Source organism: Agelaius tricolor, unplaced genomic scaffold (assembly GCF_023055355.1).
Source record: "Agelaius tricolor isolate 1412-34295 unplaced genomic scaffold, bAgeTri1.0.p SCAF_21, whole genome shotgun sequence".
NCBI lineage: Eukaryota > Metazoa > Chordata > Aves > Passeriformes > Icteridae > Agelaius > Agelaius tricolor.
The window spans coordinates 12633847-12656004 of NW_027269281.1; the positions used below are offsets into that span (position 1 = coordinate 12633847).

At 46.4% G+C, this 22158-nt stretch overlaps 1 long non-coding RNA gene across 1 annotated transcript in view; it reads right to left on the reverse strand.

Annotated features, from left to right (window-relative positions):
* The window catches only part of LOC139599004 (uncharacterized), a 303139-nt gene that overhangs the window by 264154 nt on the left and 16827 nt on the right, over positions 1 to 22158 (reverse strand). The gene's annotated exons all lie outside the window — the stretch shown is intronic.

A 22158-nucleotide genomic window follows, 5' to 3' on the forward strand; every position in this document is an offset into this window, starting at 1 on the left:
GGATGAGACCGCGAGAGAGTTGGGAAATTTATGGCGAGTCGTGCATGCTGAATTCTTGGAATACCAGGCAGGGGAAAGAGCTGCCCAGCAGACTAGTGCAGCCCGTGAAAGCAACAGGAGTTGCAGAGACTGGTTTGGGTCCCCGCCGATACAAGCTCCTGCTCTAAACAGCAGCTCCCTGCAGCTATCGGCTTCTGCCGCGGGCAGCGGCCCCCCCGCGCGTATTCCAGCCGTGCCGTCCGCGCCGCCTGCCCCGGTGTTAAACCCTGCACCGCCTCCGCCTCCTCCCGCTCCGGACCCGCACCCTCAGCCGCCCTGCCGCAGCGCACAGCCCGCAGCCGCCCCGCCGGAGAGGCTCGTGCCGGCCCCGGCCCTGGGCGACTCAGCAGCTGCAGCGCGGCCGCCTCCCGCTCCGCAGCCGCCAGCACCGCTCCGCAGCTGCCCCGTCCCCGAGCCGAGGGGGGGACGGCAGGACGGGCCTCCCGCCCCCCGTGCGGAAGCGGGCTCCGGTGAGTCCGCCCGCCCCGCGGCTGCCCAGCGCAGTTCTGCTTCCCGGCCACCAGCTCTCCGCGCCCGGACACAGACAGCAGCTATCACCACTTCAGCTAAACCTGCCTTCAGCCCGCAACCGCCGGGAGCTTCAGAGTAGACCTAGCAACAGCAGCAGACAGTGATTTTGGTGACTGTTCACCCACAAAAGTCCCAACGAGAGTAAAGAGACCACTCATTATTGATGAATTATCTGTGAGAGTTTTGTTTTTAGGACATTTCTCGGCTACAGTGTTAAGATTGTTTGTTTTATCTAGAATAATGGACGCTAGCTATGTAAGAGAGAGTTCTATTATGCTGTATATTCTTTTTCCACCTATGCGAATCGAACAGTGAACTGTTAGATGAACTTTGACCTTTGTTAAAGGGAACTGATCCAGCACAGCCTGTTCGTATAACCCCTGAACGGGCTGAAACACTGCAGCAGATATTAGACCGTGTTACACAAGGCAGTGTTCAGAGACGTGATTTTGATCTCCCTGTACAGCTGACAGTTTGGTGTAGACAAAAATTTTTTACTGAGTGCACTTACTTAGCATAACAGAAAAATGGGGGAGATACGGGCCTTGGAATGGATATCTCCTCCACTTCAACAACATAAAACCCTTCTTCAGAAAATTGACATTTTAACTGATTTGCTCAAAAAGGGTCGTGATAGGACAGTGGAGTTAGATTTAATGCCCAAAAAGATCACTAAAGCCCTTATCGGATGCTATAACTGCTTACACAGATGCAAGAAGAAAATCCAAACAACTGTTACTCATTGTATACATTTATATGTTTAGAAAACTGGACTGGATGTCATGTAACATTTAGAATTATAATTTAACCTGAATGTTAGTTTGCACAAAAAAAACAACTCCCTCCAAACAACAAAAACAACAAAACTTCCACTCAAAACAGATACTAAAATATATAATAGACTTCCAACCATAATATTGATACTAATATTATTATTATTATTATTGTAGACAATTTTGATAAATAATTACCAAAAAGAATATATTCATCCCTACTGTTTAAGCATCAATTGACTTTTAAAACATAAAGCATAAACACTGATGTTTGAGGCCTAGAAAACATTCATTCTATTGTTTGAATAATGATTTCAGTCTACAGGAAAACTGTTGCTTAGCTTTTCCTGTAACATCGAACAAAGAGTATTTTGTACTTAGTTGTTATCCTTTTTCTTTGTCCAAGTGAGAACACAATATGTCATTTAAAATATTCTCTCATTTAATTTACATTTTAATCTGAAAGAGAATATGAGTTTAAAAGATCATACCACAGCATTAACGTCCCTTTGTACTTAGAAACATATTTCTTGTACCTGTTCAATTTAAAGCACCTGACTCGACTTGTAACTTCTCCATCACTTCTTATATTTTTTTTCCCTCTGAAAATAACCAGTGTGAGCTGTAGCTTGTCTCACATGTGTTAAGTTCTTCACTGGCTTTGCATAAAGAGATTCACAAGCACATGAGTTATTCTACACTGCTTATTTGTCTCAAATATCCGATCTAAAACACATCATCTGATTTGTATGTTTTAATATTTTATAAGTGAGTTAGTTCTGAGTTATTTTTCTCTGTTTCCTGTGTTTAACCAAGATGCTGAAAGACTTTGTTGATACATCAGACTTCACTGAAACGAAGGCTTCACACAGATCAGGCATCTAAACTATTTGTTCATTTCAAAAGTGGTATTTTGGCTACAGTATATTTTTTCCACTTGTGTGGTATGCATTTACAGCTGACTGCCAAGACGATGTAAAGTTTTGGTCCCCAGCGGCCATAGTTGCAGCATCTTTCTTAACTCCAGGGGTATCAGCAGCAGGTGCTCATGCTATTTTAAATAGATTAGAGTGTTAGCTTGCTAAACAAACAAATGCAACTTCCTTAGCAATTTCTAGTCTTTTGCTTGATGTAGATTCTATTTGCCATGCAACGCTTCAAAATAGAGCTGCGATTGATTTTCTCTTACTTGCACAAGGCCATGGTTGTGATGAATTTGAGGGCATGTGTTGCATGAATCTTTCTGATCATGCACAGTTTGTACACTCACAGCTCTCTGAGTTACGGAGGTTAACTGGGAACTTACAGGTGGAATCAGGCCTTGGTATTGATGGATGGCTCAAATCTTTAAACTTAGGATTATGGTTACGTTCACTTATTAAGGTTAGCATTGTAGTAGCTATTGTAGTTTTGTTGTTAGTATTAGTTTTGTCTTGTTTTTGTATATGCTTACAGAATATGGTGCGAAAGATGATAACTACTGCATTTAATCAAACTATGCTTGTTCAACAGAAAAACAGGGGAGATGTAGAGAGCTTTTTGGAGAATTGGTTAGCTGAGAAAGGACATTCCGATGTGATACCGATGGATAAGGGTAAGAGAAACAAGCTGGGAACTGAGCAACCGGTGCCTAGTTACTGACGAAGGTCACAGTGACCTTCTCTAAAACGGGAAGACGGGGGAGAAAATTGCTTGCCAGAAAATGTAGTTATCCCAAGGTAGAGAAATTAGAAGAATGTACACATAGAAGCAAAATAATTGTTAAGAGATAGAAGTAGGTGTGTTTGATCATAGTGTGCTTTAACCAATAATGAGCTCAGATTTTGCAATATGCATAAGCTTCATTAACACTAATATAAAAATGTGTAAGCTTTCAATAAACTTCGAGATTTGCTATTCATCGCATATGGTGTGTCGCATCTCTCCCGCCGTTACGACACTCAGGAAACAGCAACTGTCCAGCCCTGCACAGTGAAAGAAACTTTCATGCATATGCAGGATTACAAAAGAAATCAGGGTGCCTCTGCCTCAGGCATAAAAAAGTGTATAAAATAGCCTTGCTGGAAACAGCATTCGTGAACAGAGGGAGATCTGATGTGATAGAGGTTGGATCTAGGTTCACCCAGCGCTGATCCCGGGCTCGACGCTGTCTCTTTGGCTGTGGGTTTTTGAGGACCGTATTTTGGTCATGGAAAATTAAATCTTTTGCAATTTAATAATTTGGCTTTTGATAGATCATTTATAACAGCCATATTTGCAAAGTAGAGTGCAAACAAAACAATTTAGTGCCTTATATCTGGCCAGTCCCTGAACAAGCTAGGGAAAGGACAAAAAGGGAATGTGCTAAGAGATATGCTTGGAAACTAAAATCCAAAAAGGGGTTTTTTGCTGCAACATAGAATGGAGTTAAAATGGATGCTCTGCTTACGCTTCTTAGCACTGATTAGTTTTACTAACACAGCCTGGCCTGTTGACCAACCCAAAACAAATGTTTGGATAACTCTAGCCAATGCAATAAAACAAGATACCGTATGCTTGGCCACTGCATCCCCAGAAAATCCATTTTCAACCTGTCTAGTAGGCTTGCCATTAGACAACTGGCCAATACCAAAAAATACCAAAAGCGTGGTGCGGAGCTCAAATCCTGTTGATGCATGGGATCAGTGGACCCCCTACCTTCCTGAGGCACCCTTGGAGCCCCAAGAATTAGAGCTCCTGGGTTCTGTAAAAATGGATTTTTGTGTTAATTTGAAATACACCAGAAGAAATCAGTCTAAAGCTTGGGATGTTTCTCCCTATCATCCTGTGTATAAGAATCAAACCTTTTGGTGCAATTACAGTTCTGGCAGCCCTTCTAAATCCAGCAATGCCCCCCCTAAGGCTGCCATCAGGAATGTTTTCGGTCTGTGGAGATCGGGCCTGGGCTGCTATCCCTTCGCACATAAAAGGAGGTCCCTGTAGTCTGGGACGATTGACTGTGCTAACATCTAACACATCCATGATTTTACAGCACAAATATCCCCACAGAATAAGGCACAGTTTACATGCATTTGATAAATACTGCAATGATGAAGTGTCTCTGTGGTCTGAGACCCAAATGAATTTGGTCTCTTTACTTTTGCCATAAATGGCTGCAAAAAAGGCCTTAACCCAGTTAAATGAGATGGCTTGCTGGCTGGCAAAACAGACAAATGCCACTAGCTCTGCTTTATCAAACCTATTAATGGATGTTGATAGTGTAAGGCACGTTACTTTGCAAAATAGAGCTGCAATAGATTTTTTACTTTTAGCACAAGGTCATGGCTGTGAAGATTTTGATGGAATGTGTTGCATGAACCTTTCTGATCACTCGGAATCTATCCATAAAAGCATACAACAGCTGAAGGATAGTGTGTTTAAACTAAGAGTAGAATCTGGATCTTGGCTAGACAACCTGTTTAGTGGCTGGGGTTTGGCTCCCTGGCTAATGGATTTCTTTAAGATAGGTATGTATGTGGTGATTTTGATAATAATTATATTAATCGTGATACCTTGCTTGCTCAAATGTGTGCAGAGATTAATTAATAAGACCATTAAAGGAGTGGTTTTGGTTTACACAGAAGGGGGAGATATTGGGGTGCACGAGACAGAGAGTACCTTGGACCTTATTAGCATAAGAGAATTGATAGATAAAATGCCTTGGCAAAAGCAAACAGAACTTTGAAAATTAGATCTAGATAGCAAGAAGATTTAATTAGACTGGTTTACTGGAAAAAGGAAATCCTATTCAACTCTGCAAGCAAGAGATGTTGTTATATGCATAAGTTAGTTTATGTGATTTCAACCTAATCATTGTAGTACACATTACTAGTATCCCTGAAATAGTATATAGGTGCTTGTATCCCACAATAAAATCAGATTCTGATCACCAAGTCATAATAAAGCCTCTGATTTGGCCTTATCATAAAGCAGAGCAATAGGGCTCAGGAGCTCAGTCCCTGAGTAGGGACCGGGTGCCCGAAGCTAGCTCACTCATGCCAACGCCCGCGGGGCTACCATCTAGCAAGCATGGTGATTATCAGCTCTATAGTGATTAGCAAGCTCTCAGGATTTCAGCTTTGCTTGCTAGGTAGTGGTGCCCCGGGCTTGAGGCTGCAGCAGACGGAGAGAGAGGAGAAGGAGGAGGCGCAGGCTGTTCCACGGAGATGGCTTTATTTGGGGAGGTCCGTGAAGGGTCCCTGCTCTTCTTCTTTCTCCACTAACAGGGTACAGTATGCTTCTTTTATAGGGTTGGAAAGGATCCAAGCTTGACCAATGGTAAGGGGTTAACATGACATTGCCTTATAGGGTTACAGAGATGGGTTAAGGGCGGAGGACAGGAAAACAGGAATTTTCTTTTGCTGTTTCAGCATTCCTATTGTTCATATTCTCCATGGTGCTATTCCTAAATCTATGGGGTTTACTACAACTCCACTTTCTGTTTTTACAAAAAAGGTGTTCACTATAGTTCTTTTGAAACAGTGAACAAGGCACGAGAGCATAGCTAACACAATAACAACTACAAGGAGAATCAACAACATTCCCTTAACCAAGGATGCAGCCCATCCTGTTAATCCCCATTGCCCGAAAAGTTCATTGACCGAGTCTGGGATTCTTTCTACTTTCAAGTCCTTCACGAGATCTTTCAGTTTCTGGATGTTCACATGGATGGATTCTGAGCATGAAGAGAGGTTGAAGCAGCACATCCCTTCAAAGTCTTCACAGCCGTGTCCATGGGCAAGCAGCAGGAAGTCAATTGCTGCTCGATTTTGGAGTGAAGCCTGTCTTGTGGTTTCTTCTTCCTTTAAGAGATCACTCAAGGCTGCAGATGTAGCGTTAGCTTGTTTACTGAGCCAGCACCCAAGGTGATTGATTTCACCGAGGGCTTTAGCTGCAGCTACCCAGGGTAAGAACAGGGAGACAGCAATCTTTTTTGGTTTGTTCCAATCGTATAATTTAGGATCACAATTTTCATCAAATTCAGTGTAGGACCTTTTTTGTCGTTTTGATTCGCTTTCTTTTTCCCAATTATGTAACAGGGTGATGTTTGGAGTAAGGGTAGAAAGTTTTCCAAGCGTACAGGGACCTCCCTGGAGTTGGGAAGGGAACCCCAGACATACTCTGTCACCACAGATGAGAAACATTCCCTTGGGTAATACTTTGGGCTGGAGAGAGGACACAGAAATCACATGAGCCGTGTAATTGCACCAATCGTGAGAGTTATAGGCTTTGTTAATTGGTGATATCTCTTTTCGATATGTGTTTTTGTTCTGGTCAATTTCTGGCCAATTGTTTTTTGGACGTTTAAAGTAAAATTTGACACAGTATGTGGCCTTGGAGGACCCCAACAGATCTAATTCTTGGGGTTCCTCTCGAGCAGCTGGCAGAATTTTTGTCCACTCGTCCCAAGTATCAGCCACATTGGGTCTCTTACCTGTGGTGCGGAGGATCTCTGAGTTATAGACAGGCCAGTCATCTACTACAAAGGGAATTCCTACTAGACATGTGGAAAGTGGATTATCAATGCTTCCCATGGACAAGCACATGTTGTCCTGTTTTAATGTTTTTGCTAAGGTTACCCAAACATTATGGCTAGGCTGTGGGCTAATCCAGCCGAAGGCACACAGTATGGTGAAGAACATCCAGGCAGCAGTGAGGACAGCAGCAACGGAGATATTTTTCATCTTTGGGCAGGAATAGGGCTTCTGATAGGGAATATAAGCAGAATTTGTTATCTTTATGATGAGAGGGTTTTCTGCCTTGTTCTTTTCGTGTTCCCCTCCTCTCCCCCTTTTTCTTTTAATTTCTAAGCTACACTAAGGGAGGAGGAGTGGGTAGAAGGTTAAGGGGTTTTAAAAAGTTAGGGAGAGGAAACAACAGGGGGTTTTTTGTGTGTTTTTATTTGTTTGTTTTTTTTGTTTTGTTTTTAAATACAAAAAAACAGTGTAACAACACATAATTCAGAGAACACTTTTGTGTTAAGGCTATCTATGGCCTGATGCAGCAGACTGTTGTTTAGCTCTCAGTTTTGTCTGCTGTCTTGTAATGGGGCGGTCTGTTCTTGTGTTTGTGGGTATTCGGCGACGTCTTCGTCTCCAGGCAGAGCTGGTTTGGTTTTGAGGTGGTCTTGTGTTTGCCTCAGGAGAGTTCTTGTCCCCGTTTGCAGGAGTAGTGTTCGCAGTGCCTAAGTATGGCTTTATGTTTTTTCCTGGGTACCACCTCGGACCAGATGGTAGTAGCATATCCTCTACCCCAGGTAATCAGCTAGAAAGGCCCAGAAATTTGGTGTGTTTCAGGGTCCTTCACGAGCACAAGTGGTTTCTCAGTGACTTTTGCTTGGGTGGTATTTGCAAAGTGGCGAAGTATTGGTGGATCAGGCTCTGATGCTGTACAGTTCAGGAAGTTGATGACATAGAGAGCCTTGCAAAGTCTTTCCACTGGAGATGTGATTCTCGTGTCTCTGTTCTGTTGATCGAGGACTCTTTTGAGGGTTTGATGTGTCCTTTCCACGATGGATTGTCCTGTGGGGTTTACAGGTATGCCAGTCTTGTGTGCTATTCCCCATTCATTGAAGAACTCCTTCAACTTGCGGGAAGTGTAGGCTGGTCGGTTATCTAATTTAATCTCTTTTGGTACACCCAAGGCAGCAAAAGCGAGGAGAAAGTGTTTTATTGTGTGCAGGGTATTTTCTCCTGCATGTGATGATGCAAATACTGCTCCCGAAAAGGTGTCGACCGATACATGCACGTATTTTGATCTTCCGAAAGGTGCAAAGTGAGTTACATCTGTCTGCCACAGCTGGCAGCTATTCAGACCTCGGGGATTGACTCCTGTCCCCATAGATGGTATCTGATAGTTCTGACAGTTCGGACACGTAGCCACGATAGCCTTTGCCTGATCCTTTGAGAGCTTAAACATTCTCATAAGGGCAGGTATATTTTGATGAAAAAACGCGTGTGACAACTTTGCCTGGGCAAAGATGTTAGGAACATTAGCAGTTTCTGCTGCCATTGCTAATGCATCCGCTTTCCTGTTGCCTTCTGCCACAAAACCTGGGAGGTCCGTGTGTGACCTCACATGCATTATATGGTAAGGTTGCTTTCTGTGGGAGATTAGGTGTATTAATTTAGAGAGCAGTTAGTACAACTTTGGATTAGAGACCTCTTTGAGAAGAGCATGTTCTGCTCTCATAGCTATCCCAGCAACATAAGCTGAATCTGTAACCAGATTGAAAGGCTCATTTTTAAACTTTTCAAAGGCTCTGACAAGAGCTGCTAATTCTGCGATCTGTGGAGATCCCTCCACAATTTGTATGTCAGAGTGCCAATCTTGTGTTTGGGGGTCTCTCCATGTAACCACCGACTTGTGGGAAGACCCTGAGCCACCTGTAAAGAGGGTTAGAGCCTTGAGAGGTTTTCTACTTTGGATTCATTTTGGAATCAAATGGAAGGTTACATCAGGGTTAAAAAGTTTGTGTTTTGGGATCTTAACTGAAGTTTGGCCCGTGTAGCTATCCAGGGCAAACTGGAGGCTTTCATTGGTCTGGATCAAATCCTCAAAGTCTGTAAGAGTTATTGGTAAGTATATGCATTTGAACTCACAACCTGAAAGAGAGCGAACGTGAGTCCTAGCCTTTTTTATTAAATGTGCTATGACCTCCTGGTAGGTGGTAAGTGTCTTTGTGGGCTGGCTACTTGTAAAGACCCATTCCAGTATCAGCAAAGGGTCTCAAAGCTGGGAGTCCCATTGGAAAATCAGTCCATGGAATCGAGGTGCTTTTCCCAGGATGATGACCTGGAAAGGCAGGCTGGGCTCGAAGCGATGGGCTTTGTGTGAAGACAGGGCTTCCTGGACTTTGGTGATGGCACCTCTGGCTTCTTCTGTGAGAGTGCAAGGAGAGTCCAGGTCCTTGGGTCAATGAAGAAGGTTGAACAAGGGAGCAAGGTTCTCTGTTGTAATTCCGAGCAGTGGACGTACCCAGTTGATGGATCTGCACAGGCTGTGTAAGTCCCTGAGGGTTTTTGGGTCGTCATTTATGGTGATCTGCTGAGGTACGATGGTCCTTTCCCGGATCTGGACTCCAAGGTAAGTCCATGGCTTGGTGTACTGGATTTTGTCCTCACAAATCTCCATTCCTGCCTTTTCTATGGTTTTGATAGTCTTTTTAATTGTTTTGGTCCAAGGAAGCTTTATCTGAAGCATACACCAGGATGTCATCCATATAGTGATGGATGATAGCATCGGGGAATGATTTCTGAATGGGAGACAGGATGTGAGCTACGTACCACTGGCAAATAGTGGGCGAGTTTTTCAGGCCTTGAGGAAGATAATGCCAATGATATCTTTTGAGCGGGGCCTCCTTGTTAAGAGAGGGAACGGAAAAAGCAAACTGTGGAGCATCCTCAGGGTGCAGAGGAATGCTGAAGAAACAGTCCTTAATGTCTATGATAGCAAGTGTCCAGTCTCTAGGCAGCATCGATGGGGAGGGCAAGCCAGGCTAGAGAGGGCCCATGTCCTCGATGACCTCGTTGATTCTGCGAAGGTCGTGGAGGAGCCTCCACCTGTTTGTCCCAGGCTTTGGTAGAACAAAGACTGGACAGTTCCAAGGGCTGTCGGACTCCACTATGTGGCCTTTTGCGAGCTGTTCTTCCACGAGGGTGTTTAGAGCGCGCAGCTTGGCTTTAGAGAGGGGCCACTGTTCAATCCAGATCGGCTTGTGATTTTTCCAGGTGAGACGAGGTGTTTCTGGCAGCGCGCTTAGCTCAGTGGCCCCGATTAGAAATCCTGAGTGGGAATACATAGGGAAGCTCCCCACTGGGATAGAACGTCTCTGCCCCAAAGGGTGATGGGGGCCCTTACCACGAATGGACGAATGGTTGCCAGCTTGCCTTCAGGCCCTTCCACGAGGATGTTGTTCTTGCTTCTCATGGACACTGTAGCTCCACCAATCCCTGAAATCATGCCTGCAACAGGTTGTAGATCCCAGTGTGCTGGCCATTCTGAGCGGGCGATGATGGTCACATCAGCACCGGTGTCCAGCATCCCTGGCAGGTGGGTCTTCTCGCCTTTGCAGGTGAGGCCGCACTCGATGGTAGGCTTGGATGGTCCCACGACTTGTGCCCACATTGCTGTAGGGTTGAGAGGAATCTGTTCCCTGTGATCCTTTGGGAGTAAAAAGGCTTGTGCTATTGGAGTTCCCTTTGAAAGAAGAAATGGTGAGTCTATGCAGTATACCTGGATGAGAATCTCTTGTCCTGGCTGCGCTGTCAGCACTTCTGGAACAATGAAGATCTCCTTTTGGGCTATTAAGAGAGTCACCTATAATTAAAATGTCCGAAGGACCACCTTTTGGGCCATATTTGCCTGTGGGAACATGGTGAACATTCTCATTGTTAAAGTCAATGGACAAAGCAGTTACCAATTGCCAGCGGGTTCCCATCTGGGTTGCCCCGTGGGTTGGATCCTCTTCTTGTGGTCCGGAACCTCCTGGGATGGTGCGGGGTTGGGTCTGGGTGGCCTTTGATTTGTTGTCAGCGCCCGGGGCTCGACCGGGCGGTGCAAGGAGTTTAACGGATGCTGCTGGCAGTGCTGCTGATTCTGGGGTCTTTGGTAATTGTTACGGTGGTATCAGGGGGGTGATCTCTCTGGGCAATCCTTTATGTAATGTCCAAGATCCCCACAGTGATAGCATTTAGCTTGGTCTTTAGAAGCTATTACTGCATATGCCCCAGAAACTCCTTCAGCAATACCCTTAGCAACTGCTTGGGGGAAGGGGGGCTGGGCAGGGTGGGGGTGTGGGCATGGGGGGAGTGGGGGTGAGCAGGCAGTGGTACCGGTCCGGGGTGCCACGGTTACAGGGTGGTGTGGTGGGACTACGCTTGTGTGAGGTCTTCCTGCTGTGGCAGGCAGGGAGCAGGGGGAGGGGCCGGGGATGGACACAGGCTCGGGAGTGGCGGGAGTGTGGCTCGGGGAGCCGTCAGGAGGGGCCGGGCCGGTCGGAGCCAGGGTGAGGGGAGCGGGGGCGGCAGGCACGGCGATGGGAGGAGTCGTGGGGGAGACCAGCGCGGGGGTGGGGGGGTACGCAGCGGAGGGGGGCAGAGCCGATGCAGCGGTGGAGAAGGCGGTAGAGGCAGGAAAAGGGACCCCTGGGACTGGAAGCAAGGAGGAAGCCGAGCCGGGGGTAGGGGGGATGTGTGGAGTTACAGATAAGACAGGATCCGCAGAGTTAGGCAGCGCAGGTCCCACAGGGGTGGAGGATGTGGTGGGGGGGAACTGTGGTGGGCAGTGTAACCTCTGCTTTAGGAGTAACGGAGGCGAGAGGGACTTTAGGACCTAAGGGGTGATGTGAGGTATGCAAGTGACATTCCTCTGAGTCCTTATCAATCTCGTTAGTTTTTGAAGAGGAAGTGTCTGTTACCTGCAAGATTTTTTCTCTGTTAAATCTTTGAACGGTTTTAGTTATTATATGGAATAAAGGCAAATAATTCGTTACAGAGAAATCCTGGTTTGTTTGGGAGATATATATTGTGTTTCTGATCATATCCCAAAACGAATTTTCAATGACTGTTTTCTCTCAGTATCAGGGTATTGCGAAATAATCCAAGTTACAAATTTTTTAAGGTTAATTTTTGAGAGCTTGCCTTTAGAAAAGGAGAAGTTGTTAGCAGATAAGATTTCTAAAATAGTTAAATATATCTCTCTCTCAGTTTTACTTAGTTTTAATGTACTAAAAATTGTACCCATGTTAATGGTTAGCCCTTCCAGCAGAAAAAACGCAAAAAAAAAGGAAAAAAAAAAAACGAAAAAAAGTTTTAGAGCCCCGAAGTTATGCGCACAATATTAGCTAATACTTACAGTACCTGGGGTCCAAGATCTGTGGAAGGGGTCTGCTGACGTCAGTTCTCCTCAGAACTTTCTCTCGTTCAGATCTAAGTTTTGAGTGTCGAACTGACCCTCCTGAGGATAGGATTTTCTAAAACGAAAAGTCCCTTCACAGAAGGAGCGGCTTCCCGAACAGGCAATCACAGAAAACCCCGGGGGGCTTCGTTGCTCAACCGACGGATATCGCCTCTGGGCGGGGTCCGTAGTCGTTGGGCCGCCACTTTAATAAAGCCTCTGATTTTGCCTTATCATAAAGCAGAGCAATAGGGCTCAGGAGCTCAGTCCCTGAGTAGGGACCGGGTACCCGAAGCTATCTCGCTCATGCCAACGCCCGCGGGGCTACCATCTAGCAAGCATGGTGATTATCAGCTCTATAGTGATTGCAAGCTCTCAGGATTTCAGCTTTTCTTGCTAGGTAGTGGTGCCCTGGGCTTGAGGCTGCAGCAGACGGAGAGAGAGGAGAAGGAGAAGGTGCAGGCTGTTCCACGGAGATGGCTTTATTTGGGGAGGTCCGTGAAGGGTCTCTGCTCTTCTTCTTTCTCCACTAACAGGGTACAGTATGCTTCTTTTATAGGGTTGGAAAGGATCCAAGCTTGACCAATGGGTAAGGGGTTAACATGACATTGCCTTATAGGGTTACAGAGCTAGGTTAAGGGCAGAGGACAGGGAAACAGGAATTTTCTTTTGCTGTTTCAGCATTCCTATTGTTCATATTCTCCATGGTGCTATTCCTAAATCTATGGGGTTTACTACAAAGTCAGTCTCCCCGTCTCTCTCCATTGCCGACAATCCACGCTGCAGCAGTTTGAGGGGGACCGTTTCTCGTTAGATGGACTGATGTTGGAGAAGTTTGCAGAGACCTGTCTCCTGTGGGAGGGACCCCACGGTGCAGCAGGGGAACAACTCTTCTCCCTAAGCAGTGGGAGAAGCCACAGCTGATGAACTGAAAATAACCCCCATTCTATCTCCTTGTGCTGCTGGGGTAGGAGGTAGAGCTGGAAGCAGGAAGGGGTGGGGGGAAGGTGTTTACAAGGGTTTTATTTTACTTCTCATTATCCTGCTCTGATTTTCTTAGTAATAAATTCACTTCATATCTCTAATTCAAGCCTGTTTTGCCCATGATTGTATTTTGTGAGCCATCTCTCCCAGTCCTTAGGTCAACCCACGAACACTTTGTTAAATTTCCTCTCCTCTGTCCAGCTCCAGAGGGGAGTGAGTGAGCAGCTTTCGTGAGTGCCTGGCATCTGGCCAGTGTCAAGCCAAACAGCTGTAAAGTGAGCCATTGAGGAAGAAGACTAGCATGGCTGAACAGGGAGCTTTCTCTGTGACTCAGGGAAAAAAAGAGTTTATGACCTTTGGGAGAAGGGTCAGGCAACTCAGGAAGAGTACAAGGATGTCATTAGGTCCTGCAGAGAGGGAATTAGAAAGGCAAAAGCCCAGCTAGATCTCAATCTGGTTACTGTTGTAAAAGACAATAAAAAGTGTTTTTACAAACGCATTAACAACAAAAGGAAAGCCAAGGTGTCGGGTCGGCGGAGGAAAAGCAGCACACAATACGCGTGATCAGCAAATCCCAAAGTTTATTGATAGCTCACACATATTTATATTGGTGTTAATGAAGCTTATACATATTACAAAGCTTAGCTCATTATTGGTTAAACACACATAAATCAACCACACCTACTTCTATACTCAAACAATTATTTTGTTTCTACATCTACATTCCTGTGGCTATTCTACCTAGGCTATCTTCATTTTTCTGGCAAAAGATTCTCTCCCCCATCTTCATCTTGCAGCAAGGTCACCATGACTCTTGTCAGTGATTGGACACTGACTACTTAATCCCCAGCTTGTCTCCTTGAAACTTATCCAACGGTATCATGTCAAAGTGACCTTTCTCAGCTAGCCAATTATCCACAAAGCTCTCCACACCAAGGAAAATCTCCATCCTTTATGGGATGCAGAGAAGAACACTCACCAAGCGTGGCAGCTGCTCTCTGGCCAAAGACAGCAACAGGCACAACTTTCCCAGGCATTGTCCTGGGGAAGGCTGTGAGATCAGAGAAAAGAATGATAAATAATTCTTATCTTCATTTGCTGCACCTGTTGTTGTGAACATGTGGAATGTGTTATGGAGATTTGTTTACCAAAGGGTGGTTTCTTAATTAGCCAATGGTGATAGTGTTTTGATTAATTGACCAATCTGGTCTGTCTGTATTGGACTGTCTGTAAGGGCGATGAGTTTCTTAATATGCATAGTATAGTATAATAAAGTGACTGATCAGCCTTCTGGAATCATGGAGTCAATGCTAATTATTACCCAGCTGGGGACATCGTGCTATGACAACCAAGGCTGAGGAAAAGGCTGAGGTACTTAATTCTTTCTTTCACAGAATCACTAGGTTAGAAGAGACCTTCAAGATCATCGAGTCCAACCCATGTCCTAACGCCTCAACAATGCCATGGCGCCAAGTGCCACATCCAATCTTTTCTTAAACACATCCGGGGATGGTGACTCCACCACCTCCCCAGGCAGACCATTCCAGTACTTTACCACTGTTTCCATAAAAAACTTTTTCCTAATATCTAACCTATATTTCTCTTGGCGCAGCTTAAGACTGTGTCCTCTTGTTCTGTCAGTTGCTGCCTGGTGAAAGAGACCAACCCCCACCTGACTACAACCACCTTTCAGGAAGTTGTAGAAAGTGATAAGGTCACCTCTGAGTCTCCTTTTCTCCAGGCTAAACAACCCCAGCTCCCTCAGCTGTTCCTCATAGGGCTTGTGTTCTAAGCTACTCACCAGCCTTTGTTGCCCTCCTCTGGATGCGCTCAAGCGTCTCAACATCCTTCCTAAACTCAGGGGCCCAGAACTGGACACAGTACTCAAGGTGTGGCCTCACCAGTGCCAAGTACAGGGGATGAATGACTTCCCTGCTCCTGCTGGCCACATTGTTCCTGATACAGGACAGGATGCCATTGGCCTTCTTGGCCACCAGGGCACACTGCTGGCTCATGTTCAGTTGGCTGTCAACCAGTACTCCCAGGTCCCTTTCCGCCTGGGTACTGTCCAGCCACACCGTCCCCAGCCTATGGTGTTGTAGGGAATTATTGTGGCCAAAATGCAGGACTCGGCACTTGGACTTATTAAACGTCATCTTATTGGACTCTGCCCATCCATCCAGGTCTCTCTGCAGAGCCCTCCTACCTTCCAACAGATCGACACACGCTCCCAGCTTGGTGTCATCCACAAATTTACTTATGAAAGACCCAATACCCTCATCCATGTCATCAATAATAATATTGAACAAAACTGGCCCCAGCACAGACCCTTGAGGAACACCACTAGTGACAGGCTGCCAGCTGAATGCAGCACCATTCACCACCACTCTCTGGGCCTGGCCATCCAGCCAGTTTTTAACCCAGCAAAGAGTGCTCCTGTCCAAGCCCTGGGCTGCCAGCTTTTCCAAGAGGATGCTGGGGAAGATAGTGTCAAAAGCCTGGCAGAAGTCCAAATAGACAACATCCACAGCCTTTCCTACATCCACCAGGTGGGTCACCTGGTCATAAAAGGAGACCAGGTTGGTCAAACACAACCTCCCCCTCCTGAACCCATGCTGGCTGGGTCTGATACCCCGGCAATCCTGTAAGTGCTGCATGATGGAACTCAAAATAGACTGTTCCATTACCTTACCGGGTACCGAGGTCAGACTGACTGGTCTATCATTTCCAGGATCCTCCTTCCTACCCTTTTTGTGAATGGGCATCAGACTGGCCAGCTTCCAGTCATCTGGAACCCCACCAGTAAATGATGGAGACTGGCTTTGCAAGCTCATCTGCCAGCACCCTCATCACCTGGGATGGATCCCATCTGATCCCATAGATTTATGAATATGCAAATGTTGCAGTTCTTTTGAGGGGGTCCCTGGGGACTCCCCAGGGGGCCGCCTAAGCTGTATGTTTGCTGGTAGCAGCAGGCAGGCAAGGAGACTCCACAGGGCTTCTGAGGGTGCTAACTAGATGAGGGTTTATTGGGGGTTCCACCCCCGGGAGCAGCATGGTTTCTGAGGGAGAAGAGGGGAAGGGGGAGAGAGGGAGAGCCTAGGGAGAAAGGGGCCAAGAGAGACTCTGTGGTCTCCCCCCACAGCTTAACAGGAAGATTCAAAGTGGGCGTGGAATAAGACTTGGGCCAATGGGATTACAGATACATGATACTTCAGGGGAGGATCACAGGCTTGGAATAAACCTTACAGTTTCAAGGGGTGAGACAGAGCATACCATTTAACTAAAATGTAACACCACAATTCACCATTTTCTCGTTAGAAAGAAAAGATAAAGAGAAATATGGCAATTGACAATTAAAAAAATGAAGCAGTAATTACACAGTTTTAGCAGCATAAAAATAAGTACATTTGCAGTGAGGATTATGTTTTAAACAGCTCATTTGTCTTGATGTTTGCCTTTGGTGGAAAGTATCAAAATAAAATGAGCATTTAATTGTAATAAACGGGTTATGTGGGTCCATATTGCAGATTTTAAACTAATTTAAAGCATGGGCGAGTGCTTAAAGGGCTTCAGCTTTTGGCACTAAGCTCAAATGAGAGTTTTGGGATTGGCCTTTTCAGTGTGACTGGCCCAATGGTGACTAACTTTTTCCATCTGGCTTTTCAGACCACCACAGCCCCAGTTTAGGCTGTGGCACTGACTTCTGCTCCCCCTCTCAGGGAAAGGGAATCACCTGGAGTCCCCCGAACTCCAGGCAGGTTTGCAGCCTCAGATTCTCAGCCTTGGATGTGAGCTTTACCACTGCTTTCACCTTCCAATCAGTTTAATCCAGAAGACCCCCGGTTTTAGGTCATTAAAAGAAAAAAAAAAAGAAAAAAAAAGAAATTTGGCTTCAGCTACTACCAATACTCAGGGAGCATTCAGCACAAAAACTGCCAAAATACTTTCCTGGACACCATTTTAGGTTGTCAGTCACCTTCAGAACCTACTGAGGACAGCATTGTAATGTATGTTAGAAATAATTCATGCTATAGAGAGGATGTATTTTATAAAGATTGTGAAATCCAAACGAGTCACTGACCACAAGCAGCCTGAGGGACGGATGTCTATTCAAACTCCAAAATTCCCGGAGATGACTAGATAAAGATCGGCATTTAGCCTAAAAATAGATGCACCCAATGCAATGATCACCGGTATCTCGAGTCATCGGAAACCGCCTAAGAGCGATCATTGTCCTGCCGATAACATCGATCAAGATAGCCAGAGTCGCCAGGAAGTTACACGTGAATATATGACTTCCCTGGACTTGATCAACGCTGGCTATCAACCAGGAAACGGTGAATGTCCAGCTCTGCACAGTGAAAGAACCAACTATGAATGTGCAGAGTTACAAAAGAAACTGGGACTCCTTTGCCTCGGGCACAATAAACTGTATAAAACCTCATCGCTAGAAGCGGCTCTCATGAACGAGGGGGGATTTGATGTGATAGAGGTCGGATCCAGGTTCACCCAGCGCCAATCCCAGGCTCGACACTGTCTCTTTGGCTGTGGTGGTTTTGAGGACCGTATTTTGGTCGCTCAAAAAGATAAATAAATATTTTCACATTTTTGATAATTTGGCTTTTGATTGATCATTTATCACAGCATAAACCCAACAGCAATTATGATTCAGCAGTCTAATACTATCTGAACATTCGCTACTAAAGAAAAAATTTAAAACTGCTTCTCATTGGATCTACCCTTGTGACCTGACAGGCCCCTGCTTTCTAAAACTGAAAACAGGACAATCTGCAATATGAACACACATTTAAACTAGAAAAGCATAATTGTAAAAAACTACTTCATGGGGACGGGAGGGAAATGGAGAGAAGACAGGTATTGGAACAGAATGATAAAAAGGTTAGAGAGTTTTAGGATAAAAGTTCTAGCTGGCGAGCTCTTTTCAGCTAGAACAAGTGGATAGGGATTGGAATTGGGGAGCTTACGGGGAGCCAGGGACTCTGCGAAAGAAAAACCTTTTCTGGGTACCCTGCACCTTTAAACGGTTTGCTCCCGGTGAACTACCCAAAATAAGGAAAAAAGGGGTATTGATTGCAGAGAAGGATATTATCCTGCTCTTGGAATAACAGGGGAAGGAGATAATAAAGTAGAATTTTCAATTCAACGAAATATACAAGGCGGTTAAAACTGGTATTACAAAATTACTTTAGCTTTGGGTTTCGGTTTCTTAGCTTCTTCTCTAATTCCATCTCCTTCCTTGCAGGATTTGGAAGGTGTAAGGTGGGAACTAGGAGTTAGAGGGGGGTTGGTTCATGAGAGACAGGGAAGGGGTGGAGCATGGGGGAGAAAAAGTGGGAAGAAAGGGATTTTTGGGGAGGAGAAGTAGAAGATGGTGCCATGCCATGTGGCTGGAGCAATTTTGGCTGACACGTGGTATGTTGGACCTCTAGGCCATGCGGCCACAGCACACGTGGCGGTAGCCATGTTGAGGCTTCGCCGTGTGGCTGCTGTGCCGAGCTTAGCAGGATGGAGTGGACTTGTGGGGGTTTCTTTAGGGGAAGGTGGGTTAGGGATGGAGTTAGGGAGAAGGAGCAGCGAGGGGGGGGAGAGTAGGACTGAGGAAGGAGGCCACAGAAGTGACGAAAGGAGGTTTGGGGGAGTGTGGGGCTCAGGCAAAGCTGAAAACTGCTTCTTGCTCGTCTGGTGGCTCCCCCACAGAAACTGGGTAGCTTTGGTTCCTTCTTTCGCCGCTGCTGTGGTCCAGGGCATTAGCTGCTCAGGCTCAGTGATCCGCACAGCCCGCCCGCTCTGCGGGGCCCTCCCCTGCCACCTCTGGGCAGGGGGCAGCGGGCTCGGCCCCACGGTGGCAGCGGCGACTCCTGGCGAGCGGCGACCGACTGGCGCGGGCGGCTCCAAGCAGCCACCTGGTGACGGTGCTGCGAGTGGCAGGCCGGGTGCGCTCTGGGCGGCTTTTCTGGGTGCCGGGTCGCACGCACGCCGCGGCAGGCCGGGGCCAGGGCTGCGGCGGGCTGGCGGTGGTGGGATGGTGGTATGGTGTCTCGCAGGGTCTCTGCACAGTGGTGGAGGGGTCGCCCAGGGCTGCGGCTGTGGCCCTGTGCGGCTGCCCCACAGTGCCAAAGGCAGCACTGAAACGGTGTTCCGCAGGGTTCTGCACTGTGCCGAAGGGCCGATGGAGGTCCATTTTTGTCTTAGGGTTGTCGGTGGTCGAGCCGCACGTTGGGAGCCATTTGTTGCAGTTCTTTTGAGGGGGTCCCTGGAGAGTCCCCGGGGGGCCGCCTAAGCTGTATGTTTGCTGGTAGCAGCAGGCAGGCAAGGAGACTCCACAGGGCTTCTGAGGGTGCTAACTAGATGAGGGTTTATTGGGGGTTCCACCCCCGGGAGCAGCATGGTTTCTGAGGGAGAGCCTAGGGAGAAAGGGGCCAAGAGAGACTCTGTGGTCTCCCCCCACAGCTTAACAGGAAGATTCAAAGTGGGCGTGGAATAAGACTTGGGCCAATGGGATTACAGATACATGATACTTCAGGGGAGGATCACAGGCTTGGAATAAACCTTACAGTTTCGAGGGGTGAGACAGAGCATACCATTTAACTAAAATGTATCACCACATCCAAGCAGCTCAGCAGTTCTCTGACTGCTTCCTCCTGGATAACAGGGGGACCATTCTGCTCCCTGACACCATCTACCAATTCAGGAAAACAGTTGTCCTGAGGACAAGCCATCTTCCCACTAAAGACTGAGGCAACGAAGGCATTAAGCACTTCTGCCTTCTCCTCATCTGCAGTTACTAAGTTCCCTCCTTCATCCAATAAAGAACAAAGGTTCGTCTTACTCTTCCTTTTCCCATTAATATATTTGTAAAAACATTTTTTATTATCCTTCACACAACTTGCCAAATTAAGTTCTTACTGAGCTTTGACCTCTACAATATTTTTTCTACATGCTATTGCAACCCCCTTAAATATTTCTGGAGACATCTGACCCTCCTTCCAAAGATGATACATCCTCTTTTTATTCCTACGTTCCTCCAAAATCTCCTTGCCCATCCAGTCTGGACATTTGTGTTGACGACTCATCTTTGGGCACACAGGGACAGTCTGTTCCTGTGCCCTCAAGATCTGTTTTGAAGTATGCCCACCCTTTCTCGAATCCTGTGTTTTTAAGGGCTGCTTCCCAAGGAACTCTCTGAATAAATCTCTTGAATAGGCTAAAGTCCGCCCTCGTAAAGTCCAGTGTGAAAGTTTTATTGATGCCCCTTCTTATTTCACCAAATATTGAAAAATATAATTTCATGATCACTGTGACCTAGATGGCCTCCAACCACCACATCTCCCACCAGCCCATCTCTATTTTCAACAATAGGTCTAACATAGTCCCTCCCCTGGTGGGCTCACTCACCAGCTGTGACAAAAAGTTGTCCTCCACACACTCTAAGAACTTCCTGGACTGTCTCTTTTCTGCTGTGTTAAGTTCCCAGCAGATGTCTGGTAGGTTAAAGTCACCTACAAGAACAAGGGCTGGTGATCCTGAAACATCCTCCAGCTGCTTTTAAAATAAGTTATCCACCTCTTCTTCCCGGTTGCATGGTCGATAACAGACTCCCAGCAGGATGTCAGCCTTGTTGGCCTTCCCCTTAATTTTTACCCATAGGCATTCAACTTCATCAGTTTCAATACCCATGACATCAAAAGCCTCCCTATAAAGGGCCACCCCTCCACCTCCTCTCCCTTTCCTGTCTCTTCTGAAGAGCTTGTAGCCATCCAGTGCAGTGCTCCAGCTATGTGAGTCATTCCACCATGTTTCCATGATGGTAACTACACCATAGTTTTGATGCTGTACCATGGCTTCCAGCTCTTCGTGGTTGTTATCCATGCTGCATGCATTAGTATACATGCTCTTGAGCTGGGCTGCTGATTTCACCCCTGACTCTGGCTCACCACCCTTGGGCTTGCTTCTGGAGAGCCCAATTGCATCCTCTTCCCCTTTCAAACCTAGTTTAAAGCCCTCTCAGTGAGCTAAAATCCTTCTGCTCTTAACAGAGAGATGGACTCCATCCAGTTCCAGCAGGCCAGGTGCCGTGAAAATTGCCCCATGATCAAAGAACCCAAAATTCCACTGATGACATCAACCCTTGAGCCACTTGCTGATACACGTTGGCTCTCCTGTTCCTTTCATCATTTGTCTGCCACCGCAGGGCCTGAGCAAAACACTATCTGTACTGCTACCCTATCAACCACTTGACCCAGTGCTCTGAAGTCCCTTTTAATTGCCCTGGTGCTCTTCTTTTCAGTCTTGTCACTGCCAGCCTGGAGTATCAACAATGGGTAATAATCAGAGGGCTGTATCAGCCCAGGTAGTCTCTCAGTAATATCCCATTCCTGAGCCCCAGGGAGGCAACAGACCTCCCTGTTGGATGGGTCCAGTCGACACACAGGGCTCTCTGTTTCCCTCAGAAGGGAGTCACCCACTACCACTTATCGATGCAGGACAACCCCCAGCCAGGGAATAATGTGCAATGACTCCATGATTCAGAAGGCTGAACAAATGCTTTATTAAGCTATACTATGTTGTAGTAAACCCCATAGATTTAGGAAAAGCACCATGGAGAATATGAACAATAGGAATGCTGAAACAGCAAAAGAAAATTCCTGTTTCCCTGTCCTCCGCCCTTAACCTATCTCTGTAACCCTATAAGGCAATGTCACGTTAACCCCTTACCATTGGTCAAGCTTGGATCCTTTCCAACCCTATAAAAGAAGCATACTGTACCCCATTAGTGGAGAAATAAGAAGAGCAGGGACCCTTCACGGACCTCCCCAAATAAAGCCATCTCCGTGGAACAGCCTGCACCTTCTCCTTCTCCTCTCTCTCCGTCTGCTGCAGCCTCAAGCCCGGG